Genomic DNA, 27982 nt, shown 5'->3' on the forward strand with positions numbered 1-27982 from the left:
CCTCCATGCAGAAGGCAGTGACAGTGACAGGAAGGTTGTCAGCTTGACTAACATGGGAGAGGGGATAAAACACATAGCTGCTGCCCTCAGGTGAGTGGCAGGTGGCAGGGGGTGGCGCGACCCCAGCATGGCTGCCTTCCATTCTCTCCTTTTCAGTGTCACTTGTCACTCCTCCCGTTAAGGGGTGGAATCTGTGCCTCCCCTCTGCTTGAATCAGGGCTTCTCCCTAATGATTTGCTCGACCTATAAAATGTGGCAGAAGTGATGTTCAGGATTTCTAAGGCAATGTCCTAAGAACCTTGCAGCTTCTGCCTGGAACACTAGAGACTGTTGGCACCCAGAGATCTCCATGCAGTGAGGAAGCCTAGGACAGTCACGAGGAGAGACCGTAGGGGGAAGAGGGTGGACACCTGTCTGGCCCTCCGTTCCAGTTCCCAGCCATTTGAGCCATCTGAGCTTCAGCCATAAACATCAGGGGCAGAGAGGAGCCATTCCCTCTGTGCCCTGTCCAGGTTCCTGACTCACAGAATCGTGAGACATGATAAAAACAAAGTATTGTTTTAAGGCACTAAGATTGGGGTTGTGTGCACCATACATCCACAGATAACCAGAACTGGGTCGGGGGACATATGCCAGGGTCAGGGACTCTGTTGACCCAATGCTTTCTCCTTGAGACCACACCTACCCTCTCTAGCCCCAGACTCCTCCACCATGGCTTCCCTAAGTGCTGACACTCCCATCCCTGGGACCAATCCCAATGCCTGTGCATTTCCCCTTTGAACCCCAATTTGAAAGAAGATTTGCTGCTGAGGTAGGGGGGAACTAGGGGAACCCCGGGACAGGGCAAAGATTCTGGGTGACCACCTCTGGGGCAGGTGTGGGGAGACTGGCCAGGGCAAGGAAGTGGCTGCATGGGGGAAGGAGTGAGCCATGTGTGCATGGACATGGGAAGGAGTGAGCTGTGTGCTCGTGGCTGTGTGCCTTCCTCCATGGAAGAGCTCCCTCATGCCTCCCTTCCAGAACTCAGGTCCAGCGTTTCCAGCCGCCTGCTGGACTCTCCTCAGAACCTCCCACAGGTCCCCCAAATCCAGCACATCCCAAACCAGAACCTTCTCTAAACCCACCCCCAAGGCAATTCCCTGTCATTCCTATTTCTGCCCAGGGTGCCGAAGTCACCAGGGCCCATTCAGGTGTGGGCAGCCAACCCTCCAGTGGAGCTGGAGCAGCAAGAGCTTGCCCACGTGGCAGGTGGAGGTAGGGGGACCTGTGGGTAGGGACTGGAGTGGGAAGAGTCTGGCCAAGGTCTTAGGCAGTCTTAGGATTCCTCCTGGAGAGGTAAGGGGCTTTGGGCTGTGTCCTGGAGGCTGGAGATGCCCACAGGAGGCTACCAATAGCTCATCCAGCCTCAGCATCCTCTCTGCCTCTTTGCCACCCCCTTCTGCTCCTGGAGCAGCCATCAGGAAACACTGCGGTTTCCAGCTCTGTGGGGCCCTCATTCCCCTCCTTCCCCTTCCACTCCAGCCATCACCCGCCCCCACCTCCCCTAAACCCAGTGTCCCACGACCTCCACACCCATATGACCCTTTCTCTTCCCGCCTTCCCCTCAAGGTTACCGACCCGCTGCCCACTGTGGGAGCCAGCTGCCGCCGTGGCTGGGGGCACTGGGAATGGGGCTGGTGCCACTGGGGGACTACACTTTTAATTTGATTTGCATTAATCTAGATTTTAAAACTGATAATTAATTCAGTTACTGAAAAACTTTTAGGCTGGGTGTGGAAGCTTGAGGCCAGGAGTTTCAGACCAGCCTGGGCAACATAGCGTGATCTCGTTCCTACAAAAAATAAAAAAAATGAGCCAGGCATGGTGGTGCATGCATGTAGTCCTAGCTACTTGGGAGACTGAGGTGGGAGGATCTCTTGAGATCAAGAGTTTGAGGCTGCAGTGAGCCCTGATTTTGCCACTGCACTCTAGCCTGGGTGATAGAGCAAGAACCTGTCTCAAACAACCACAACAAAAACCCTTTTAAATATGTTTGGAACAACGTTGGTATGTGAACCTACCTTCACGACTGTAAATTTAACAAAATCTAACTGCAGATCTAGCTTATCCAATGAAATCCTTGTGTCTGAATTAGTGTCCCCATTGAGATGTGCTGTGTGTATAAAAGATAGTAAAAAAATAATAACATTCTCATTAATTTTATTGATTACATGTTGAAATGATTAGGATCTATTGAGCTAATATAATGAGCAAAAATATGTCTTAAAATTAATTTCATCTGTTTTCTGATTACTTTTTAATGTGGCTACTAAAAAATTTAAAATTATATACATGGCTGGAGTTCTGTTTCTATCGGACAGCACTTCTCTAGACCATGGATCTGTACTCCATCAACAATTCAGCCCTGCGCTGTCCCTGGCTAACCCTTTCGCACCTCCACCACTTCCTCAGGCTCAATCGCCAGCCCCCTTGGGCTCACGTATGGCTGATACTTGGGTGCTGACCTTGGTATAACACACACGTTTGCAAATACATGTGTGTATCTGTGTGTCATGTGCACACCTGCCTCTATCCACATGCTCATGTGCACACATCTGCATCCAGATGTTATCCTGTTCTCTGTGTGTGAGTACGCTCGGGCCAGCCCCTGCTGGAAGGTATGTACAGGCGGCGTCTGAATGGGAGCCCGGTGCCCATGAGGAGTTGACATGGGGACAGGGCCTCAGGCATAAAGCCTTGGGGCCAGTCATTCATCCCCAGGGGAGACTGGAACAGACAGTGTTTCCTTGGCAAGTTGATGAGAATGTCATGTAGGACAGAACCCACAGCTGCCCCAAAATCAAGATCGATGACAGCTCCCTTCTCGTCCCTCACTGATGAGGCCTGTCACTCTATCACGGGAGAGAAAATTAAATTGGTCTGGCAGAGTTTGCTGTTCCTAAAGCCAATTTGGTCGCCACTGTGTAGTGTGTTATATACTTCTGGGTGGCATCTAATTGATCATTTGGTTTATTCCTAAATTTCCAAGGTATGGTCTGCAGAGCTAACCACACCACAGGAAATCAGGAGGAGGTACTTGTTCCTCTTCTAAAGATAGGAGGCAACCTACCCATCCACCCATCCGCCAGGCCACCCAGCCATGTATCCATTCATCTGTTGGGTCATTCAGTTATTTAACCCATATATACAGAGTGCCTCCTCTGTGCTGGGCAGCTTGTCGAATAGAAAGAACTGTGGGATAAGATAACAGATTCCAGCACCCAACCCTGGCCAGGTCTCTGGCCTCTCCAGGCCTCAGTTTCTCTCTGTTAATGAGGGAGTTGAACCACAGAGCTCAAGGCCCCTCCTAGCTCTAGCACTTCAGGGCCTGGGGCTTATTTTCCAGGCAGAGAGAGGCCCTCTCCTGGACTCCAGGGGCTGCTTGGGGTGAAGAAGGAAACCGAGGAGGACCCCAGGACCATGGACATCACTAACTCCCACGGCTGAGGTCCCGACTGACAGGAATGGGGTGGCCCTAGAATATAGAGGAAAAGTTCCATCGTGCCTCCCTTCCAGAAGGGAGCAGTTTGAGAGCAGATTTGAGTTGGCTCAAGTGGGTGTTTGTGGGATTGGTTATGTCGCAGAGATGTGGGGGAGCAGGCCAATCAGCACACTCTGAAATTCGTATTTTGGAGGCTGTGTCTTGGAGTCCCCTACCCTCCAGGGCTGGAGGGTCTCTAGAAGCTCTTTCTGGTTCCTCGCCATCTCCACGGCCAGTATCGGTGTTTGGGCAGTTCCCAGGTCTCCTGCCTTCTTATACCAATAAGCATTTACCACTTGTGGACTTGTCCGGCACTGCCCCCTCAGCCTCCCTGCCACCCTGGACCTGGCCTCATTTCTGGGTCTGCTTCTCCGTGTCCCCATGTTGGCTGGGGAGCCCACTCCTGGACTCTGGCCATCTCATTCAGCTGGTAGTCCCAGGTCTCCAGGACCAGTGAATTCCAGGCCCTCCCAGAAACCTTTTGCTGCAGCCTGGTGATTGGTGGGGAGTAACGGGGCTGTGTTGATCTGGTTACCAAGAGCTCTAAATTCCTACTGTCAAAATCAGACACAGCAAAAGCTTGCACAGGTGCCTGGCTGGTAACATCAGTCTTCATAATGAAGGTGCCTGGTTGCAGGCTGTCTGGGCTGTCGGTGGGCAGAAGCAGAGGGACAGGGATGGGGAGAGAGGAGAGGCTTTGTTTCTGAGTTTCACGGCTTTGATCTGCCAGCGAAGAGCAATTTCCTCTGACTTCTCGTCCAACATTCAACCCCCTGCCAGCAAACCCACAAACACAACCCGGGAGGATGATGGCATAGGGAGCATCTCTGAATTCAGGGAAAGGATGGGAGAAAAAAGGTGTTGAGAGTGTCTACACTCACCTCCCTGAGAATCCCTCTCTCCACCTGACCCCCTCGCCTCTGTAATGTGGACCATGAATGGACTCTGCTTCAGTCCTGATATCTGCTGCATCCTCTGAGCCTAGCTCAGGGCCTGGCATAGAGAATTTCTATACATATTGTTGAACAAATGGATTTCTAGCTCTAGGATCACTCTAAGAAGATTCCTGGGCCAGGTGCGGTGGCTCACGCCTGTAATTCCAGCACTTTGGGAGGCCAAGGTGGGCGGATCACGAGGTCAGGAGATCGATACCATCCTGGCTAACATGGTGAAACCCCGTCTCTACTAGAAATACAAAAAATTAGCCGGGCGCGGTTGTGGGCGCCTGTAGTCCCAGCTACTTGGGAGGCTGAGGCAGGAGAATGGTGTGAACCCGGGAGGTGGAGCTTGCAGTGAGCCGAGATCGCGCCACTGCACTCCAGCCTGGGCGACAGAGCGAGACTCCGTCTCAAAAAAAAAAAGAAATACAAAAAATTAGCCGGGCATGGTGGTGGGTGCCTGTAGTCCCAGCTACTTGGGAGGTTGAGGCAGGAGAATGGCGTGAACCCAGGAGGCGGAGCTTGTAGTGAACCTAGATCGCGCCACTGCGCTCCAGCCCGGGCAACAGAGTGAGACTCTGTCTCAAAAAAAAAAAAAAAAAGAAAGAAAAAGAAAAAGATTATTCCTGGTAATGATCCAATGCAGGAGTGGCTGATGGCATCATTTCTTCATTTAATAAACATTTCTTAGGCAGCTCTTAGGTTCCTGACACCATGCCAGGTGCCAAGGACTGAGATGACTAGAAAATCAAACTGTTCAACAGGAAGCATTGAGTTCCTGCTCCACATCAGGCACTGTGCTGGGTTCTGGAGACAGAGATGAACAGGACAGATATTCCTACCTCTACAGAGCTCACACGTTCCTCTCCATGGGAGACAGACAATAAACAGGTAAATAGATCAACAAGCAAGATGGTTCTGGATTGTGCAGGTGCCATAAAGGAAATACACAGGATGCCGTGATGAAGAGCAGGTGGGTGGCTTCCTTTGAACAGGGGCAATGCAGGGAGGGCTCTCTAGGACCTGAAAGGTAAAGAGAAAGAGCCAGGAGCCAGGAGAGAGCACAGCAAGTGCAAAGGCCCCAGGGCTGGGAACAGCTCCATAGGTTTGAGGAACTGAAAGGAGGCCAGTGAAGCAGATGTATAAGACCGAGCGCGAAGCGGTGCAAGCGGAGGTTGGTTAAACCACTGTCCTCCAGTGGGGATGGCAGACCAGGACTATCAGAGCAGAAAGGCCAGTGCTGCCATGGAGGTAGAATGTGCAGGGAAGCCTGGAACTCAGCCCAAAGGAGGCAACATTGGCGCTGAGACCTAAGATTGCATGGAATATCCCTAAGCCTGCATGGAATATCTCTTAGGCCCAGCATGGCCTTCCTTCTTGCCATCACTTCGGACATTGCTCCAGGGACTGACTTCCTCTCCCTCCCAGCCAGGAGCAGGGCTCTGGGGCGGTGCCAGCTGGACCCTGCTCCAGCCCAGAAGGACTCCTCCATAGACTTCCCTGCCCTGAAGTTTCTGTCAGCCTCTGCTGCTGCAGACAGCTAATGGGTGGCGGTGGCTGGAGTACTCAGGATAAGTGCTTCTGGCAGATGTTGCTGCGGTGGGGTAATGGCACTTACATGGCGAGTCCCTTTCTTTCATCTCCCTGGTCTCCCTGGAGCTTTTATTATCACTGAGCCCAGCATCTAGCAAATAGCCTCATTGCTGTCTTTTATCTAGCTGGCTTTCAACTTGAGACACTCTCTCTAAGGGCCTTGCCTGATAGCAGCACCAGAACCATCAGAACTACAGTCCTCAGAGTGGGCTGTGCCAGGCATTTGAGTAATAATAATAATTATTATTGCTATAATAATATATACAATTATAATATCTATATATTTATGTAAATTATTGATGTAATTTTTGATGTAATAATTCTTATTGATATTATTATTGATGTAATAATTATTGATGTAATAGTTATTGATATTAATATTTATATAATAATAATTATTATTGATGTAATAATTATTATTGATGTAATAATAACTGCAACATCAGCTCCCTATTTATTAGGATCTGGGCATGCCAGACCCTGTGCTAAAAAGTTTCTATGCATCATTTTATGTAATTCTCACTACTACATTGTGAGGCAGATATTGGTATGAGGCTCGGAGAGGTTAAGTAACTTGGCCAAGGTTTCACAGCAAATACGTGCTGGAATTGACGTTAGAGCTAGGGTTGTTCAGGTCCACAGACTCCTTCCTCTGTATTCTAGTGGTTCCTGGTGTCGGGCTGACTGCAGTGGAATCAGCAGGGGAACTGTTTGAAAAGTAAGATTTCTGGTCCCTCATCCTCAGAAATTTTGACTCCGTAGGTTTGGAGTAGGGCCCAGGAATCTTGTTTTTCCTGTTTTTGTTTGTTTGTTTCTATTTTAACAGGTTCCCTCATGGGAATCAGATATAGGGCCAGACGTATTTGGGTGCAAGGCCAGGTACATTTACCTCCTGGAAGTATACACTCCTCTTTTGAGAGTAGAATCTACCTCCCGGAAGTATACACTCATCTGTTGGGAGTGGAAGGCAGAGAAAGGAGATGGGCTGGGGGAGGGAGGTCTCCCCAAAGGGCACATCTGCCTCTCTGACATTTCCTCTGCCCCAGTGGAGAGCAGATATGAAGTCTGGCCTCTCCCCTTGCAGTGGAGCACAGATGAGTGAAAAGGCTTTCAGGGAACATGGGAGGGGACTAGAGACAGGAAGTCTAAAGTTGAAAGCCAACCAGAGAGAATGCATGAGAGAAAGTGAGTCAAATGATCTGTGGGGTCCCTGGTTGAGTGTCCCCAACGTAAAACACTGAAGAACCACCGAGATCATAGACTAGCATGACTTTCCAATCATGGAATAAATATTTATGAAGCAGCAATATGAACCAATACCACCCCGGAAAGGTGTTGCAGGGCAGAGAGGAGCATGACACATTGCCTTTACCCCAAGCCTCCATCCCAGCACCTGGCATTCCGGTTGGTACATATTAATCCTTCAACGCAATTTTGTCCAAGGAGTGAAGATCTTCAATTCTAGTAGGAAGGCAAGTCCAATGTCAAGGAACAGCAGAAATCACTACCGTGACTATATGAAATTAATTGTTAACACCCGCAACAACCTGGGAGAACATTATGGGAGGACGTTATGCTAAAGACAAATACAAAAGACAAATACCGTATGATTCCACTTAGATGAGGTACCTAGAGTAGTCATATTCATAGAGAAAGAAGTGGAATGGTGGGTGCCAGAGGTTGGGGGAGTGGGGAATGGGGAGTTACTTGTATAGAGTATAGAGTTTCAGTCTTGCAAGATAAAATGCTTTCTGGAGGCTGGGTGAGGTGGCTCATGCCTGTAATCCTAGCACTTTGGGAAGCCAAGGTGAGAGGATTGCTCGAGCTCAGGAGTTTGAGACCAGCCTGGGCAACATGGTGAAACCCTGCCTCTACAAAAAATACAAAAAAGGCCTGTAATCCTAGCACTTTGGGAGGCCAAGGTGGGTGGATGACCTGAGGTCAGGAGTTTGAGACCAGCCTGGACAACATGGTGAAACCCCATCTCTACTAAAAACACAAAAAAGATAGCTGGGTGTGGTGGCACATGCCTATAATTCCAGCTACTAGGGAGGCTGAGGCAGGAGAATCACTTGAAGCCAGGAGGCAGAGGTTGCAGTGAGCCAAGACCATGCCACTGCACTCCAGACTGGGTGACAGAGCAAGGCTCTGTCTCAAAACACAAACAAACAAACAACAACAACAACAAAAATTGGCTGGGCTTGGTGGCTTGTGCCTATAGTCCCAGCTACTTGGGAGGCTGAGGTGGAAGGATTGCTTGAGGCTAGGAGGTCAAGGCTGCAGCCTGGGCGATAGAGTAAAACCCTATTTCAAAAAAATACAAAGCGTTCTGGAGGTGGTTGCAAACAATGTGAATGTACTTGATGCCACTGAACTGTACGCTTGAAAATGGTTAAGATGGTAAATTGTATGTTATCCTAATAAATTTTTAAAAATTGTTTAAAAAGGAAGAGGTAAACTAAGTGTTAAATTGTGTGGGGATGGTAGACATTGTTCCCCAGTATTCATTCTCCCCCCTTTTTATTTACTTATTTTTAGAGATTGCTGTGTTACCCAGGCTGATCTCAAACTCCTGGCCTCAAGCGATCCTCCTGCCTCAGCCCCGAAGTAGCTGGGATTGCAGGCATGAGCCACTGTACCCAGCTCTCTCTTTTTAGCTGAATATATGGCTGCCCAGATTAGACACTACATTTCCCAACATCCTTTGCAGGTAGGTATGGCCATATGGCTAAGTTCTGACCAATGGCTATAAGTGGTAAGGTCCTGTGAGAGCCTCCAGAACCTTCCTTAAGTGATAGTGTCTGTCTATTCCTCCATTGGCTGCCAAGAGCATGGGTGCTGCCATTTTGGATCCTGAAGTTGGAGTCACACTTGGCAGAGCAATAAGATGTGAGATCCTAAAGCTGACACACCCTATTATCTCTTAATTACCTGCTGGGACGCATGAAAGAGAAACAAACTGTGATCTCCTCCACGCCACACTATTTTGATTTTCTATTATGTGTACCTAAACATAATCCTAATGAATACAGATGGGTAGAATGAATGCTAGTGGGGTTTCAAGAAACAGAAAGGACCAGGAGGATTGGAACATTCAAAGAAGGCTACATGGCTAAGGTCAGCCCTGAGCTGTCCTGATGGATGATGTGCTGCAAGATGAATGAGGCATGACCCATGTCTTTGAAGGGCCCAGGGTCTAGTGGGAGAAACACAGGAAGACAAATATCTATAGCCAGGGCCACTGCAATTAGCTGACATATGGGCAGCCCTTGGCATCCACCAGGCTGATTACATGGTTCATATTTATTTTATTTTTATTTTATTTTATTTTTTGAGACAGAGTCTCGCTCTGTTGTCCAGGCTGGAGTGCAGTGGTGTGATCTCGGCTCACTGCAAGCTCTGCCTCCCGGGTTCAAGCAATTCTCCTGCCTCAGCCTCCCAAGTAGCTGGGACTACAGGAGCCCGCTACCATGCCCAGCTAAATTTTTTTGTATTTTTAGTAGAAACAGGGCTTCACCGTATTAGCCAGAATGGTCTCGATCTCCTGACCTTGTGACCTGCCTGCCTCGGCCACCCAAAGTGCTGGGATTGCAGGCGTGAGCCACCACGCTCAGCCTTTATCTTTATCTTTTTTATGAGACAGAGTTTCACTCTTGTTGCCCAGGCTGGAATGCAATGGTGTGATCTCGGATCACTGCAACCTCTGTCTCCTGGGTTCAAGCAATTCTCCTGCCTCAGCCTCCCAAGTAGCTGGGATTTCAGGCATGCGCCACCACACCCGGCTAATTTTGTATTTTTAGTAGAGATGGAATTTCTCCATGGTGATCAGGCTGGTCTCGAACTCCCAACTTCAGGTGATCTGCCCGCCTGGGCCTCCCAAAGTGCTGGAATTACAGGTGTGAGCCACCACACCTGGCCCATGGCTCATATTTAATCTCCACAACTATTGTTTTCATCCTATTTTTCAGGGGGAAACTGAGGCCTATTGAGGTTAAGCAACTCCCCAAGGTCCTAGAGGGCAGTGGTAGGGCGGAAGTGGTGACCTAAGCAGTTTGATCCACAGCTCATGCCTCAGCCACATCACTGGCAGAGTGTCAAGGGACTTAACAGGAACGTTCATACTTGGCGGGTTCTGGAAAGCTCTATGCAGGAGGTGACATTTGTTCTGAGCCTTGAAGAAGGCATAATGGGAAGGGGCATTCCAGGGCAGACGCATATAAGAGGCAACAGCGTGAGGGGGGTCTGGTGAGGCTGGGGAGTCTGGTGAGGCTGGGCCGGCGGCGGCTCACCCCTATAATCCCAGCACTTTGGGAGGCTGAGGTGGGTGGATCACCTGAGGCTGGGAGTTCAAGACCAGCCGGGACAACATGGTGAAACCCCATCTCTGCTAAAAATACAAAAATTAGCCAAGCAAGGGGGTGCGCGCTTGTAGTCCCAGCTACTCTGGAGGCTGAGGCAGGAGAATCGCTTGAACGGGAGGCAGACGTTGCAGTGAGCCGAGATCGCGCCACAGCATCACTGCACTTCAGCCTGGGCGACAGAGTGAGAGTCTGTCTCAAAAAGAAAAAGTGTGGTGCGAGAGACCTGGCAAAGCACAACACTCCACCCCTGCACAAGCTGTCTGGGGCTTGTTTACAGGAAGCCGTCACACGGGCCTCAGAGTGTTCCTGATTAAAAGGAGACTGTACACCTGGGATGATGGATCTTTCAGACAGATGATTATTTAAATGTTTTCTTAAAAAGGCCAAATTCTTCCTGGGAAGAAAGAATCGGCAAGGTGTAGGGGAGGCAGGTGAGGTCCTGCTTAGATCGTTAGAAGTCACTGACTCTGTCGGCATGGCAGGGGAGAAGCCTGCAAAAAGGCCTTTAAAAAAGAAAAATTGCAAACGGTTTGCAAATGTTTATGGATAGGTCCAGAACCATGAATTTTGACAACTAAAGGATTTCCAGAGAGGCTGAGGGAGAAGCCAGAATTGAGTTAAGCAGAGATTTATAACAGTTTCTATTGGACGGAAAGCCCCCATCTGTACTCAGAGATCTGGGTTACATTAAATCTCACTTCCAATGAGATCTTGTCTTAAATTTAATGGGCAAAAGAGAGGAGTTAGATAAGTATTTGTATCATTATTTTAACAAGTCTCTGCTTTATGAGAAAAAAAAATCTGTTTAAGAATAGCAGTGGGTAAGTTGTCACGGTTCAGTTACCTGTTCCTGAAGAATCGACTCTCCCCTGGCTCAGGCTCTGTGGTGGTAGCTACTTGATTTACAAACAGGTGGCCAGAGAGAAAGTGGCCAGCCCCTCTAGGGCACTGTCCCGCCTTGCGAATTCCACCTCCGCTTCCAGAACGGGACATGGGTGGGATGAGGACCAGCGCGAAGGAGAGGGAGGAGGTGCGTGTGAGTGAGGGGGCATCTGACTGGGGAGAAGGCCTGCTCTGCAGAGGGGTGGGTATCAACGCCCTTTCATCCTCCTCCCTTGCCTCTTGGGGAGACTTTTAGATTCTGCATAATGCTTTTTTAAAAACAAGCAAAATTAAAATGTTATCACAACTTCCTGTGGAGTAGGCAGAGGCATCCGCAAAGTGGTGTTATTCCTGGTTTGCAAGAAAGGTAAGCATCAGACAGGTGATGTGGCTTCCCCAGGTCTAACAGCTGCCAGGCAGTGCAGGAAAGGCCCAGCACCAGGCGGGGGAAGGGGGGGTCACACGAGGGAAACCTGGAGCCTGTGCAGACGTCCCAGCAGAGGCATGGCCAAGGGCAGCGGCCTCTGCTCCCACCCAGGGGGGCTCGTGGGAGCGAAGGAGTGGCAGAGACTGAAGTCTGAGGACCTCCGCTCTGTCTTTCTGGCCCCTGTGTCTTTCTCATGCCTGTTCACCCACCCGCGGTGTCCTCCTTCCCCAGTGGGGAGGGGCCGCCCCTTCCTCCCGGGGCCTGTGCCCAATATTAAACAATTTCTGCCAAGCTTCTTGTCTCCACAGGCATCCACTGTCATTATTCTTTTTAAAAAAAATATTGGAATGGATTTTATTAAGAGAAAATCAATACACACAACATAACCTGCAGCAGATAAAGCAGAGAAACTTTCGCTGCAGTCTCGGTACCTTTCCCCAGGTGTCCCATCCACTCCCTTAGCCTTTGTCCGTGGGTCTCTGATGAACCACTTCTGGGAAGCCAGCCTCTCCGCTCCTCTTGCCAGCAGTCTTGTTCAGCAGCCCCTTCCCATCTCCCGTCTCAGCTCTGTGCTCCATCCTGGCGGCTATCCCGAACCCCAGCCAGACCAGCCGCCTGCAGACTCGCTCTTGTCTTTGGCCTCTGGTCAAGGGCCTCCCCAACAGGCCAGCCCATCGCCGCCTCCCTCCATCACTGCATCAGTGTCACTCCTCCAAGAAGCAGGCACTTTGGGGTCAATAGCCTCTGGTCTCCATTCACTCCTGTGTGACCTTGGATCCATTGCATAACCTCTCTGAGCCTCAGGTTCCTCACAGGTAATAATCTAGAAAATAACACTCCTTGACCTGCATTTTGGAACCAAGGAAATTACCTGGTATACGTAGCAGCCCTAACCTGTGCTCAGCACATAGTAAGCACTTGATAGTGTTTAACTGCCTTCTCGGGGTCCACCTGTGTCCCTGCTCCTTCATTCCACCTCTCTGAGCACTGAATTGCCAGAGGGTTTATCCTCAGAACAGAGCAGCCTACCCCTGTCTGCTCTCCTTGGTGTACCAAGTGCAGTGGGCGTCAAGCTCCCCATGAAAGTCCTTGTGCCCAGAGTCCCCTTAGGAGGGACAGGGCTGGAATTTGGATGTAACGAGCACTCAGAGCATGCCAACGAGAGACAGGGACCAGAAAGTTAGAGAAGGTGAAGGGGAGAAGGAATGAATAAAGGGAGGAGAAAGAAAGAAATCACGGCGGCAGGAAGGAAAGGAAAAAAAAAATTTTTTTTTTTTTCTTTAAGAGACAGGGTCTCACTATGTTGCCCAGGCTGGTCTCCAACTCCTGGGCTCAAGTGATCCTCCTGCCTTGGCCTCCCAAAGCGTTAGGATTACAGGCATGAGCCACCACGCCTGGCCGGAAGGAATCTTTCATTAGCAGCAGACATCTTGTTAATTATACAGTGACTGGTACAGAGGAGGGACTCAAGGCCCTTTGTAGTAATAGATGATGGATGGTTGGATGGATGGCTGGATGGATGGATGGGTGGATGGATGGGTATATGGTTAAATGGAGGGAAAGAAGACAAGGAGGAAAGGAAGGAAGAGGGAAGGGGGAGGGAGGGAGAAAAGGTGGAGCTAGTCTGTGTTCTCCCAGTCTGGGCTGCCCTTCCTGTCCAGCTCTGCTCTCCCTTGAGGGGAGATGGGGCTCCCAGGTAAGAGCTGCTCTGAGGAGTCCTGTAGCAAGGACTCCAGTTTGATTTTGACTCACTGCTTCCCAAACCTCTATCATCATGTAACTTTTTTTTTAATTAAGAGCACTTTACATCTTGAAGATACTAAAGTTTTGTAGAGTGCAGTTTAAAAATGTTGCTGTGGACTAGAGAATAGAATTTTCACTCTGGAAGATTGAAGGGGTCATTGAGGTCTCTCTTAAAAACTCCTACTCACCCTTTGAAGCCCACTTCAAACGCCCTTGACACTAAGTGGTGTTCCCCTACTTTTCCCCCAGGGAGAATTAACCAGTGTCTTTATTTGTGCCTCTGGGACCCTTATACACCATTTATTCTGTTTCTTTCACATGGAGTTGGCTGGTTGTGCCCGTCCCTGCCAGACAGAAAACTCTTCGAGGGCAGGAATTGTGTGCTGCTCAGCTGTTTCCCTAGCATCTGGCATGTAATAGGTGCTTTTGAGCTTTGTATATTTATCAACTGAATTAGTCCAAGATCTTTTTTTTTTTTTTTTTGAGACAGAGTCTCGCTCTGTCGCCCAGGCTGGAGTTCAGTGGCCGGATCTCAGCTCACAGCAAGCTCTGCCTCCCGGGTTCACGTCATTCTCCTGCCTCAGCCTCCCAAGTAGCTGAGACTACAGGCGCCGCCACCTCGCCTGGCTAGTTTTTTGTATTTTTTAGTAGAGACGGGGTTTCACCATGTTAGCCAGGATGGTCTCGATCTCCTGACCTCGTGATCCACCCGTCTCAGCCTCCCAAAGTGCTGGGATTACAGGCTTGAGCCACCACGCCCGGCCCAGATCTTTATTTTATAAAGGAGTAAACTAAGACCTAGGCAGCCACCAGGCCTGGCCCCAGTGTTAGCCAGCTAAGCTTGGCAGGGGTGTGTGCCAGCCTAGGTTCCAGCTCCCTGACTCTGAGCTGGCTGCCACAATTGCTGGGTTTTCTCTCAGCATTTCTGTTAACAGTCAAGTAAAGAAAGGACTCAGGTGGGGATAGACTGTAGCTAATACCTCACCTTGCTTAAGCAGATGTCAGGGTGGCCATTTCTGTTCCTACATTAACACCACGTTTATGTTACTGGAAGCTGCAGGTTTGCTTTAAGGGCTAATAGGCCTTGACTAGGGTCCTGCCCTGAGCCTGGTTGCATAGAGGATTGTGCTTTCTCTTATTACTCTGTGTCTCTGATTGCTAGTGCCCTAGTGAGGACGGTAGCCCTCAGTTAAATAAGCTGACTGCTAGGGCCTTAATGAAGACAGTAGCCCTCAGTTAAATAAGCTGACTGCTAGTGCCCTAGTGAGGACAGTAGCCCTCCATTAAATAAGTTAGGTTGGGGGATAGCATCTTGAAGATGAGAGGAGGCCACAGAGAACCTAGTCAGCAACAACCTGGGCTAGGAGGCCAGGGCTGACCCCTATAGGACCCACTTCTCCCAAGTCTTCCTCATGGACCTTGGGGAGGGGGAGCCTGGAGCTCTGAACCAGCCTGGTGGGGACAGGGTTAGGAAAACAGATGTAGGGAGCTGGAAGAGGGTCCTGGAGCCCCGAGGGCCACCACCACCCCCAGACCTGGTCCTGCCCACCTGCAGAGCCTTCACCCCAGCCTGGGCTGTTTCCTAGCATCTATGTCTGTGCCCCAGTGAGTGTGGCCTTGTCCCTACATGGAGTTCACATGCAGGGTGTGGCTTCCGGGGCACAAGGGCAGAATCTTACGCTCGATCGGTTAAACAATTCTGGAGTGGGCATGTTTTGTGCGATGGCTGGAGGGTGGGTGGGGACGGGCACAAAGGTTGTACCACAGGTAGTTTCCTTTTAGGGTGTTTAGGGTTTTGTGACCCCAGATGTGCCTCTGTACCTTCCCCAGGGCTTGGCAGCTAGGAGGGACCCTGCAGGGGCAGAGTGATCAGTGCCAACCTGGGGCAGGGCCTTCACAGGCTGTCCATGCACTGGGGTGAGATGGGGCCCAGGGAGGGGTGTGAGGGGAAGGATGATCAGATTTTCCCAGAGTGAAAGTGTGGGGCAACAGAGACCCCTGCGTTTCCAGAGGAGGGGATGGCGGATGCTGCCAGTGCCCTACCCTGGTGCCCTCCACTGGGATGACTCCGAGCTGGGGGTCCCACATGCCTCCCTGAGTTCCTCAATGGGATTAAGCTCCAGTCACCAGGCTTTCTTCCCTCCCCTGTCCCCCTTCCCCACCTCCCTCCTGGGACTTCCTGGGATTACCTCCCAAATAAACAACCTGCCCTTGAATCTTTTTCTCAGGTCCTGCTTCTGGGGAAACTCAAGACAGTGTAAATTGGTGCAATCTATTTGGAGAAAGATTTAGCAGTGAGTACCAAAATTATAAATGTACATGTTCATGGACCAGCAGCTCCACTTCTGGGAATTTATGCCATAAATATAACCTTTCATATGCCATACGATCTATGAATGAGGTTATTTATTGCAGCACTACTTATAAGAGCCAAAGATTGGAAACACCTAAACGTCCATCGCTGGGGATGAGTTTGGCAGATCAGGGTTCATTCAACTGGCAGAATATTATGCAGTCATTAAAAAGGAATGGAGGGGGCTACACTTTATGGACTGATTTGTAACAATCTCCAAGATAAATTGCTAAGTGGGAAAAAAAGCAAGGTATAGAAGAGCACATTTGTATAAAACAAAAAGAATATATAGCTGTAATTGCTTATTTATTGGAGCGACAGTCTCTGCAAATCTACCAAGAAACTGATAACCTTGGAGCCTGTGGAGAGAGGAATTAGGTGACTGGAAGTAGGGAAGGGAGGGAGATGTTCAGGATATTTCCTGTGCACCTTTTGATTTTTGCATCATGTGCAAGTTTCCATTACCTATTAAAAACATAGTCTATACAACTAAAAATAATTATGAAGAATAAACATATACCTGGTGCCTGCTGTAATGTTAAGTCCAATTTTAGCTTGTCTCGGGAAAGTTGAACCCATGGCCAGCGGCATTCAACCTTCTCTTTCTCATTTAGCATTCCCATAAGGTGGTTCTGCATCATTACTCCAGGGTTTCTAAATAAAGAAAGTAGGCCTGAGTCCAGCCTTCCCCCAAGATGCTGAGAGTCCAAGCCGTCCTTCCCCTATCCCCTGCCTGAGACATCAGAAGCTTCTTAAATAGTCCTGACTATTTAAGGGAAGAAGGACGGTTGCAGCCCTTCCTTTCTCGAGTGTTTTGAAATGCAGACCACTGTTTTTGGAGAGGAAGAGGTGAGGCAGGAGGCTGGATGAAATGATCTTTTCACATCAGCTCTTCCTGGGTGGGTACCTGTATTCCAGGGGCCTGGCGCAGTACCTGGTGCATTTGTTGGCTGGTTGGCTGGCTGGCTGAATGTCTTTTTGTCCCGGAATTCCAGGTATGCAGGAACAAGGGAAAAGAGGACCCCTCCTTCCAGTTCCTGAGGTCCTAGTCAATGATGGTTGGTGAGTAGAGCTCTGAAGTTGGACCCATTTGGGTAAAAATCCCAGCTGTAGCCTCCTTACTGCTATGAGACCTTAGGTGAATATCTACCCGAGCCTCAGTTTCCTCATCTATGCAATGGGGAGGGCCGTGGGGTGGGCAGCCCCCTTCACAGGCTGTCCATGCACTGGGGTGTGCCCCCTCTGCAGGGGATTAAATAAGGTCCCATCGGGGTGCTGCAAAGTGTGCCCAGCACATAGTAGGCTTTGCTAGGTGTCTGTATATCTCTCCCCCTCCCTTGGCAGAAGGATGACCACTGCCACTGCTGAGACCAGACACTGTCCCCTCTTTGTCTCCATCACCCTCACATCAAGGAGGTCCTTGTTCCATCTAACTGAAAACTCTCTGCTGTTACCCAGGCCCGTGCCCTCCTATGCTACTGTCATGCACAAGAGAAAAAGCTGTCAGCTTGTTCCCACTGAGCCTCTTCCAGATCTGAAGCTCCAAGGAAAGTCAAGGTTGAGTCTTGTGGGCCCAACTGTGGGCAGCCCCAGGCCCTCTCTCTTTGCTTCCAATCCACTCCATCACTTTTCTCCCGTCTGCCCGCTACTGGGCAGAAGGACTCTTGGTGCAGGGTCGGCTGTGAGCTGTCCAGGGTCCCAGGGCACACTCCTGCTCCTTCTCTGCCCATTCCCTTCCCCTGCACCCAAGGAGTTGGGAAATAGCTCAGATTCCGATGACAAGGAGACTGGGCCCCAGGCAGAGCAGTGGCTGACAAGTTTCGTGTTACAATAAATCCTCACAATTAGACCCTGCGAAAAACACTGCTGTCGCATCCCTAATATACAGCAGAGAGTTGGCTCAGTGTTCCTGGCAACCAATTCTTGAACTAAAAATAGTTGGCTGTGGCTTCACCTTTCCCTCCTCAGCATCCAGTCTCCATAGGTACCAGGGAGGGAATGACCCTGGTGTCCAGGTCCTGCCCTGGTGCTGAAGGGCAGAGCATCAAGGGAAGATGCTCACATTCACTAATGTGACTGTCAAGGAATTGCCCTGCAGAGTAGGGAGTGGGGACCTTCTGTGGGGGACGGGAGACGGCCTGAGCTGTTTTACAGTAAGTAAGAAGAGGCTTTTTGAGTAGGCAGCCACCTCCTGAGGCCTCCCAATCCCACCTCTTCAGCACCCTCTCCACCCTCTCGCATCCCCCTCTGCCCAGCAGCAACACAAAGGGGCCCGAAGGTGCAGCTTTAGGGAGTCTAATGGCCTAAGGAATAAGTTCTCACCCACTGTGACACCTTGGGCCAGTCACATCTCTGGGTTTCAGCTTCCTCGTCTGCAAACGAAGGATTAAATAAGTTGATCTGTTTCTGTCTAGATCCTTAGGCATGGTGAGCCCTCACAATGGCAAATACTCTGTCCCAAGTATGCTCACGTGCATCAAAGTCTCTGAAATGCCAACACGTGGGTGTGCAACCCCCTCGCAGAGCAGTGGTCAGCACGTACAGAGAAGCAGCCCTACGTCAGACCCTCTGCCTTAGAACCACTTGCCAATAATAAGTCACCCACCACCCCTATGAAACAGGTGGTTCATGAAGTCTTGTCAGTCAGTCATCCCTTAGTCTAAATGAGTCTAAAAGTCCTTTCCTGGAAGAGAGGGGGAAGCATGGAGTCTTGGGGTCCCTCCTGGGGCTGTTGGGATATCAAAAGCCTTACCTGGCTTCCCATTATCCCTGTGGAAAGCCCCTAAGTGGAAACCATGGGCCGCCACAAGACGTGGCCCCAACCCAGGTTTCCAACCTCAGAATGTCATCCCCTGTCCTGGGGTCCTAGGACTCCTCACTGTTCCCCAAACAGACGGAGCACAGTCCCACCTGCCGGCCTTTGCTCACAATGGTGCCTCCACCTGGAATGCTGTTGTCCCTTCTCCCCTGTCTCTCTCCCCTCTGTCCCCTACATTTCTCTGTTGGTAGAAATCCTACTCATCTTTGAAAGCACAAATGTCACCAAGTCTTTGATGAAGTTTTCCCTATCCTGTGGCTAGAAGGAGCCCCTCAGGGCCCCTCTTCTAACAGCATTGGAAACGATGTAGTGTTGGAACCAGAAGAATCTTAGGGACCATGTTCACCAGCATTTCCCAAGATATTTTGACTGTGACTCATCGTAAGAAATCCACTCTGTGTTGTGACCCAGCACAGACACACAGACACACAAGTGCATAAAACACACGTGCATATACATATAGTCCACACTCAACCATAGACACAAATAGACACACTTACACATACATGCAGGTACCTGTGGAAACATGTACACACATGTGCAGCCAAGAGACATTTTTTTTATTTTTATTTTTTAGACAGGGCTTCACTCTGTCACCCAGGCTGGAGTGCAGCGGCACAATCTCAACTCACTGCAGCCTCAACCTCCTGAGCTCAAGCGATCTTCCTGCCTCAGCCTCTCGAGTAGCTCAGACTACAGTCACGCACCACCATGACCGGCTAATTTTTATATTTTTTGTAGAGACAGGATTTCACAACATTACCCAGGCTGGCCTTGAACTCCTGAGCTCAAGCAATCTGCCCACCTCGGCCTTCCAAACAGGCATGAGCCACCGTGCTGGCCCAGTACGTTTCTTTGTGTGATACTTACCTCTATTGTGTGCCGTGCTCTGATGCAGTTGCTTTAAGTTTTTTTCTTTCTTCGAATGTTGGTTCTGACACTAAATTTATTTCCCCATCCTGTAATGGGTTGCAAACTGCAGTTTGGAAAATACCGAACAAGTTCAACCCCTTATTTGCAGATAGAAGCACCAAGGTCCAGAGGGAGGAAGGGACTGGATCAAGGTCATGCAACCAGTTGGTGGCCAGACTCAGACCAGAGTCCAGTGTCCTTGATTCACAGCAGTGACCTCTCCTCTGTCGTGGAGCCGCTGATGCTACAGCTACTCCTGCGAGGTTGCAGCTCCACAAGTGAAAGGACCTTGTCCCCAGCACCCCCAACCCTGCCCCCAGGTGCCCAATAAATGGCTCCATTGGACTGACTGCACAATGATGCAAAAGTGGTTTGGAAGTCAATGAGGGCTGTGCTGGAGTGAGGGGTTAATACATTCAGCTGCTGCGGCCTGGAGACAAGGTCAGCTTTAGCTCATTAGTGGGGCTGGGCTTTCCCAGGGCTTAGGAATTCTGAAATTGGGGCGGGGCAGAGACAGGGAGGAAGGGAGGCTGGAAGAGAGGTGGCGATCCATCAGCAGGGAGGGGACATTTTGGGGAAGGAAGGTGGTCAGGGTGGCTGTGATGGTGACAGCGGGTGGCAGGATATGATGGGATATGAGGGGGGCTACAGCTCATTAAAAATCTGAACAAGCTCCAAAGAGGATGGAACTCAGTCTCCCCCCCAGCTCCTCCTGTCTTCCTCTGAGAAGTGGCAGGGGAGGTCGGCGAGGCCATGTGCTGATGAGCACAGAGAAATAAGGGGCGGCAGAGATGCAGAAGTGAGTAATTTCGACACAGCTCTGCCGAGTTAATATCAGAGGCTGCGCTGCTCAGAGATGGCCAAAGAGCCACTTGAGGCCTTTACAGCCCCCTCCTTCCTGTGACACTCCCCCCTTCCACCCATCAGAGCTCAGGACACTCATCTGTTAATGAGACGGGCAGCTGGTTCCCCACACCCATCCTTGGGTGGAGAAAGACTTGTTGCTGGCAGGCACAGACTCCTCAGGGGCTGGGAGTGCTAGGCCATCCCCTGTGACTGCCCCTCTGCTTCCCAATGAGGGGTGTGATTGGCACAAATCACAGAGAAAGGAGACAACTAGGGTGGCCTGGCAGGAGTAGAGGACTGGCCATTGGTTTACTCATTCATTTGGTGAGTATCCATTAAGCTCCTGCTGTGTGCCAGGCCCAGTGTGAGATGTGCAGAAGTGTAGCTGTGAACAAGACAGTTTAGAATGTAGCAGAGAAGGCCGGGCGCAGTGGCTCACGCCTGTAATCCCAGCACTTTGGGAGGCCGAGGCGGGTGGATCATGAGGTCAGGAGATCAAGACCATCCTGGCTAACATGGTGAAACCCCATCTCTACTAAAAATACAAACAATTAGCCGGGCATCGTGGTGGGTGCCTGTAGTCCCAGCTACTCGGGAGGCTGAGGCAGGAGAATGGCATAAGCCCGGGAGGCAGAGCTTGCAGTGAGCCAAGATCGTGCCACTGCACTCCAGCCTGGGCGACAGACCGAGACTCCGTCTCAAAGGGAAAAAAAAAGAGAATGTAGCAGAGAAAACGGGCTTTAGACCTTGCTTGGAGCAAGGGAGAGTCCCACAGGAGGCGCTGGTGAAGCCTTCCTAGAGGGAGTGAGGTTTAAGGCAAAATTTCCAAAGAAGTTGAGGAGCCTAGAACCCAGGTGAGGAGTTGAGATGGGATGGGTGGCTGAGGAGACCCCTCATATATGTAGTTTGATGGGGCCTCCTCCACCCTGTGTCTGGGCCTCAGCTTTGCAGCATGGGGAACTCTGTTTTTTAGTTGCCTTTAATGGGAATTCGACTCATAATAAACAAACCTTCCAAAGACTGAGTCATACATCAAAATGTCAATTCATTTTTTTTTAATGGAAATATATTTGACTAGCTAAACCTTATCAGCAACCTGCTTCAAGATCACAAACCCAGAGTGTGAGCCTCAATGCAATATCACACCAACTTAGAAACTCTGGGCAAACCTTTCATCTTCTGTGAGCTTCAGTTTCCTTATCTGAAAATAGGGTTAATCATCGCACTTACCTAGGGGCATGAGGAGGATTAAGTGAGCTATTACGTGTCAAAGTACCTCATCTCTACAGAAGGACTATACACAGGCTGGTGATTTCATAAATTTGCATTTATTTATTTATTTTTATTTATTTACCATTTTGAGACAGGGTCTGTGTCACCCAGGCTGGAGTGCAGTGGCATGATCTTGGCTCACTGCAGCCTTGATCTCTCAGGCTCAAGTAATCCTCTGACCTCAGCCTCCCAGGTAGCTGGGACCACAGGTGTGCACCCCCATGACTGGATAATTTTTTTTTTGAGGCAGGGTCTTACTATATTGCCCAGGCTGGTCTCAAACTCCTGTGCTCAAGCGATCTGCCCACCTCAGCTTCCCAAAGTGCTGGGACCACAGGCATGAGCCACCGTGCCCAGCCTGCATTTATTTTTTGGTAGATGATGAATGCACATGGTACAAATTCCAAAGGTACCAAACGACATAAGTTGACCAGGGAGTCTCCTCCCTGGTTCTCACCCTGCCTCAATCATTAGCTACCCAGTTCCCCTCTTTGGAAGCAACCCAAATTATCAGTCTTTGTGTATAACTTTTTTTCTAAAAAGTCTCTTTTATATTACAGTAATAACTTGTTGTATACAGAAATCCAAAAAGAATACAGTGAACACCTTTTATTCCTTCCAGGCTCCCACCCCAGAGGTAACTGTGGGGCGGTCTTTTGTTTAAAGGATAACTATTATTGCTAGTCCTGGATATATCTCTCAGGGGACAGTCTACTCAGGAGACCAGATTATAAATGAGAACATGCTGGATTTGCCAGGAAATGGGCGGAAATGATGTCAAGTTCCCAAGGGATATTTTTATCAACTTAGTGAGAGGTGAAGCCAGCTGGACTTCCCAGATCCAGTGGGGACTTGGAGAACTTTTCTGTCTTATAAGAGGTTTGTAAAATGCCCCAATCAGAGCTCTGTAAAAACGCACCAATCAGCACTCTGTAGCTAGCTAGAGGTTTGTAAAATGCACCAATCTGTGCTCTATAAAAATGCACCAATCAGCATTCTGTAGCTAGCTAGAGGTTTGTAAAATGGACCAATCAGCAGGACATGGGCGGGGACAAATAAGGGAATAAAAGCTGGCCACCTCCCCCTGCCCCCAACTCCCCCACCCCCCACTCCACCAGCCAGTAGTGGCAAGCCGCTCAGGTCTCCTTCCACGCTGTGGAAGCTTCCTTCTTTAGCTCTTTCGCTCTTCACGATAAATCTTGCTGCTGCTCACTATTTTTGGATCTGTGCCACCGTTAAGAGCTGTAACCCTCACCGTGAAGGTCTGCGGCTTCATTCTTGAAGTCAGCGAGACCATGAACCCACTGGAAGGAACAAACTCTGGACAATTAGGGTCAAGGAATGAATGGCCCCTGGTCACTCTAGAGAGATTTATCATCCATCCAGTCCTTCTGGTGGGGCCCTCTACTAGGTGCTGTGGAGAACACAAAGATGAATGAGAGAAGCATGCATCTTTCATCTTTTATTAGTAGGACAAAGGACTTAGGTCCGTGGATTCATCCAAGTCCGAAAGGAATAGGAGAGTTCCCCTAATGTACCTCTCAGCACCACTACTATTTCACAGACCAAGAAACCGAGATCCAGAGAGAAGACATGATGTGCCTAAGGCCACACAGCAAGGGGATGGCTGGGTCAGGTCTGGCAGGCAGATTTGGGGACACAACCCTAAAAAAGGTGGGAACTGATGCATGAGAGTGGGGGGCCTAGAGTGTGTTACAATCCAGGAGAGAGGGAAGGAAGGCTACTCCAGGCAGAGCTTGAGGAAAAGCCCCAGGGCAGGGGGCTTGGGAGTGCGCAGGATTCACTCTGACTCCCAGCAGGATGTTCACAGCAGAGGACCTGGAGCAAGGCTGGAAAGGAGGGGTGGGCAGAGATTCTGGTCCAGCCAGGGGGAGTCACCGTGGGAATACAGCAGTCAGAGATTCAGGGACCCCGGTGCTGCCAGACTCCAGAGAACATGTTCCTTCTGCAGCCTGCATGGGCGCACCTCTGGAGTCTGCACCACACCGCACCCCCGCTGCACAGTTGGCACAGCTGGAGAGGCATGGCCAGAGCTTCACCTTCACTGCTTTTCTTCCTTGACCCTCTCCACCTCCTGCCTCTTTTGCCCCATAACAACATCCTTCCTGTGAGGGGAGACTCCCAGGTCACCTCTGTGACACCCCTATCAATAAGTCCTCCACCTGGATTTCCTCCACGGGGGTCTCTGCTCGTTTATTTGGGGCGACTCCCATACTGCCTTCACCCCCTAGCCTTGGGACTGTCCCATCAGGCCCCCTGGGGTGGCCTCCCCATCCCTCCAATTTGCTGGAATCCCAGGCAAGGGAAGCCTCATCATGCACTAGCATTTGCAAACTCAGCTCCCAAGCAGCCTGCAGTCGCCAAGGTCTTAACAGGAAGGGATGGCCCAAGCCCACTAGTATCTGGATAATTTGAGAAGGTCTTGTTACAGGGACTATTTACAAATATGTGCACAGGGTGGGGAGACCTCAAGGGGACATGCAACATCTTGAGGCCAGTGAGAACTCAGCTGTGACCTTTGTTAGGTCCAAAAGGAAAAGGAGAGGGAGAAGTTCCCAGACACTGTAGAAGAGCCATGGAGAGAGGCTGCCACTGGACCTGCAAGGACCTCAGTCAAGGGACACAGCCAGCCCATGGCCAACCTACAGGGAGAGAGTTGGAGGGGTAAGTACCCGACCTCACCGTCCTTGCTCCAGCATGGACTTCCTTATTGACTGAGCCCAGCCAGAGTGGGAAGGTGACGGAGGACTTAGACAGCCCTGAACACAGAGCAGATGGGGAGGGTGGAGGGTGGATGTGGAGGGGCAATGGGAGATCCCTGGCATAGCCACCTGTTTCCTTCACCATGGACTGATGTCCATCCTCCTTCCATGTCCTCACAAGTCCTACCAGGCTCTTTGCAGCTAATGGATACTCATCTCACAGGTAACACCTCTTTTCCCTCTTCTCCTTGCCACATGACTTAGGAGCCCTTTGTGCTCCTCCTGCAGCTGGCCTGCAGGTGGGAACCATAATCTGAGCCATTATCACTCCCTTGCCCCAACCCCATGGGGACAGAACCATCTGGCCAGCCTCAGACAAGTCCTCTCATGCAGGAGGGACTCGGGAAGGGGTGGGCATGAGGCCTTCCTCTTCTGGAATGAGCTCCTGCTGTGTAGCCAGTGGACTGAACCCTGGTCAGCACTTCCCTGGCTCAGGCATGCCTGGGAGGTGCTGGCCCCCATCCAGTTGAGCCACTGGGGCCTGGCCAGATGGCAGGCAGCAATGCTAAAGCTGGCTCTGAGCCACAGGCTTGGCTGTGAAAATTGAGCAATGGGTGGCCCAAGGGAGGCAGATGCCCTTAGCCACCTAGGGCAGAGCCCCAGGTGGCCAAGCCCCATCCTGCTGTGGCTCACCAGACTTAGACTGCAGGTCCACTGAGTCTGGCAGGGGCCCTGGGGTGGCAGCCATGCCCTGGGAAGGTGGTGTGGTACAGAGCCAGGGAGGCTGAGAGCTGGGAGCCCGGGCTCGGCTCTGCGCTGCCCCCACACACATGGTCTTTGGAAAACTGCTTCCTCCTCTGAGCAGAACCTTTCTCCCAAAATGAGATCTCCTATAGAACTCCACTATATAAAACTGGTTGAAACAGAAGTGTACCCCCACAGCCCCGTCCCTGGGCTCCCCTTCACCACCCGCTCCCTGCACCCAACCTTCAGCACCAGTCCTGAGGCATCTTTTTGGAATCTTGGGTTCCACAGAAAACGGTTTGGACACCATGGTCTGCGTGCTCCCTGAGTGGTCCCAGGCAGCTCTCATAGGCTGTAAGATTTTTAAATGCATATCAAAATAGGCAAAATGTTATAAACTCCCCATGTACCCATCACTTGGATTCCACAATTAACAACTCACAGCCAACCTTATTTCATCAATGTCCTCACCTGCTTCCTCCTTTCCTGTATTATTCCGCAAATTCTGGACATCATGTCATTTCATCTATAAATATTTCAGTCTGTATCTCTAAAAGATAATGACTCGTTTTAAATACATAACCACAATGCCATTATTACACTTTAAAAATTAACAACCATTCCTGAAATTGTCAAATATCTAATCAGGGTTCATATTTCCAATTGTCTATTTATAGGTTTTTGCTTGTTTTTAAAAATCTGTTAAAGAGCCAGAGTCCCAGTGAGGTCCACATAACATATTGCTGCTGGTTGATAGGTCTCTGGTCTCTCTTGGTCTTGCTCTGTGAGTTAGAAGTGGCCGCTGAAGGTCAGGGTGGCCATTTGCGTGGGCTTCCTCGGGCGCAGTGAAGACATTTCCAAGAGCCTGGAGGGGGGATTTGTCCTGCCCTGAGCCCTTTGTAAGGCCAGAGGGGAAAGGAGGGGAGGGAAGGAGTGAAGGGCTGGTGAAGCTGCCACTGCATCTTCCCACCAGGAGGCTGAAGCTGCCTGCCTGGGGTCAGGTGGGGGGCTGTTCCCATCCAGGACTGGGTGGCCTTGAACCCCAGAAAAGGGGGGTGCCTCGCTGTAGTGAGCAGGATGCAGAAGAGGATGGGTGCTCAGAGAGTGCGCTCTCTTGGAGGCAGGAGCGTGGGGCCTAAGTCACTGATAAAAGTGACCATTAACTGAAGACATTTCATTTGGCATCTGCTGAGACACGACTTTGCCAGAGGCTGGGACTGCAGCGATGATTGGAAAGCAGTCTCTGCCCTCTGGGAGCTCCAAGCTCTTGGGGGAATCAGCTAAGCACATACCCTGTGTATTTAACCTCTAGATTTCAGTATACCTATCTGTAAAATGGAAAAATAGCACCTCACCTATTAGAGCGGCTGGTTTCGACCAAAGTCCTTTCTGGCTCTAAAGTGGGATTTTATGAAGAGGAAAACAAGGGACAACCTATACCTGTAGTAGAGATGAGGGGAGGGCAGGGTGAGGAACATTCCCACCAAAAGCCCAGAGTCTCAGGCCCTGGCTTGCCTGACTGCCCGCTGATGCTCCACCACGGCTTTCACCCCAGTGCCTTCCCATGGCCCCAGTGCTCTGGAAATGATGGAGTTCAGGAAATGCAGAGTGGCAGACCCTAGCCTCTTCAGACAGAATGGGTCTGGATCACAGCCTCACGGAGGAGCTGCATTTCTGCTGTCCATGGTGCCACACTGCTGTCAAGGCCAGATTTCCTCAGCCTCAGCACATGGATATTTTGGGCCAGATAATTCTGTGTCGTGAGGGCTGTCTTGTGCACTGTAGGATGTTTAGCTGGACCACAGCTTCTACCCACCAAATGCCGGTAGAACTCCGTCAACTATGACAACCCAAAATGTCTTTGGATATTGTGAAACGTCCCCCCTGGAGAGAGCCACTGGTCTGGGCTGGTGGGATGCAACTTCTCTGTAAAGATAAGTGGATGTGTGTAGGTCCTTTCCATGCTGATCTTCCGGCTGACATCTCTGATGTGTTTTCACTTCCAAGACGCCTTCTCATTCGCCCAACTCTTCTTATTTCAAATTCACCTTTAAAAAGTGTGTTTTTTTTGTTTTCTTGTTTGTTTGGTTTTTGAGACGGAGTCTTGCTCCGTCGTCCAGGTTGGAGTGCAGTGGCGAAATCTCAGCTCACTGCAGCCTCCACCTCCCAGGTTCAGGCAATTCTCCTGCCTCAGCCTCCCGAGTAGCTGGGACTACAGGCACCCACCACCACGCCCTGCTATTTTTTTGTGTTTTTAGTAGAGACGGGGTTTCATCATGTTAGCCAGGATGGTCTCAATCTCCTGACCTTATGATCTGCCCGCTTCGGCCTCCCGAAGTGCTGGGATTACAGGCGTGAGGCACCACACCCGGCCAAAAAGTGTTCTTAACAAAAAAAAAAAAAAAAAAAAAAAGCAACAAACTTCAATGGCCCTCTTGGCCACACTTAATAAATGCAAAATATGGTAATTGTGCCCAGGGTAAGTTCACTCGCCCTTGAGTGGTACAAGTCAGACTTGGAGGGAGGAGGAGGAGCCCTCTGTGGCCCTCACCTATTGTCACTGCCAACCTCTGTCCCATGGCTTGTCTCCACTCCCCACTTTAGCCCATCCACTGGGAAAAGCAAAAAGGGAAGACTAGCCCCAGAGCATCATTTTCCTGGAGCCGGGGCCTCCTGAAGGTGATAAAGGTGATACCCCAGCTCCCCAGAGGACTAGGTTCAGGTCACCTCTCCATGGTACACTGAAAAATATCTGGAGTGGGAGTTGGGGACATGGGCTCCGATCCTGTCTAGGCCAAAGCCAGCTGTGTCACCTCGGACTCAGAGGTATTGACCTCTGAGCTCAGCCTT

At 50.4% G+C, this 27982-nt stretch overlaps 2 long non-coding RNA genes across 2 annotated transcripts in view; one reads left to right on the forward strand and one right to left on the reverse strand.

Annotated features, from left to right (window-relative positions):
- Positions 1-27545, forward strand: part of LOC114673220 (uncharacterized) — a 39567-nt gene extending 12022 nt beyond the window's left edge. The window contains exons 3-5 of the long non-coding RNA XR_013407005.1: positions 15693-15758; positions 16813-16879; positions 24212-27545. This is a non-coding gene — a long non-coding RNA (uncharacterized LOC114673220). The remainder of the gene's footprint in view (positions 1-15692; positions 15759-16812; positions 16880-24211) is intronic.
- On the reverse strand, positions 1807-27594 carry LOC144335835 (uncharacterized). Its single transcript, XR_013407029.1, has 2 exons — positions 27483-27594; positions 1807-4557 (listed from the first exon to the last, which is right to left on the reverse strand). It is a non-coding gene; the product is annotated as an uncharacterized LOC144335835 (long non-coding RNA).
- Positions 27595-27982: the final 388 nt, after the last annotated feature.

This window comes from Macaca mulatta, chromosome 16, assembly GCF_049350105.2.
Source record: "Macaca mulatta isolate MMU2019108-1 chromosome 16, T2T-MMU8v2.0, whole genome shotgun sequence".
NCBI lineage: Eukaryota > Metazoa > Chordata > Mammalia > Primates > Cercopithecidae > Macaca > Macaca mulatta.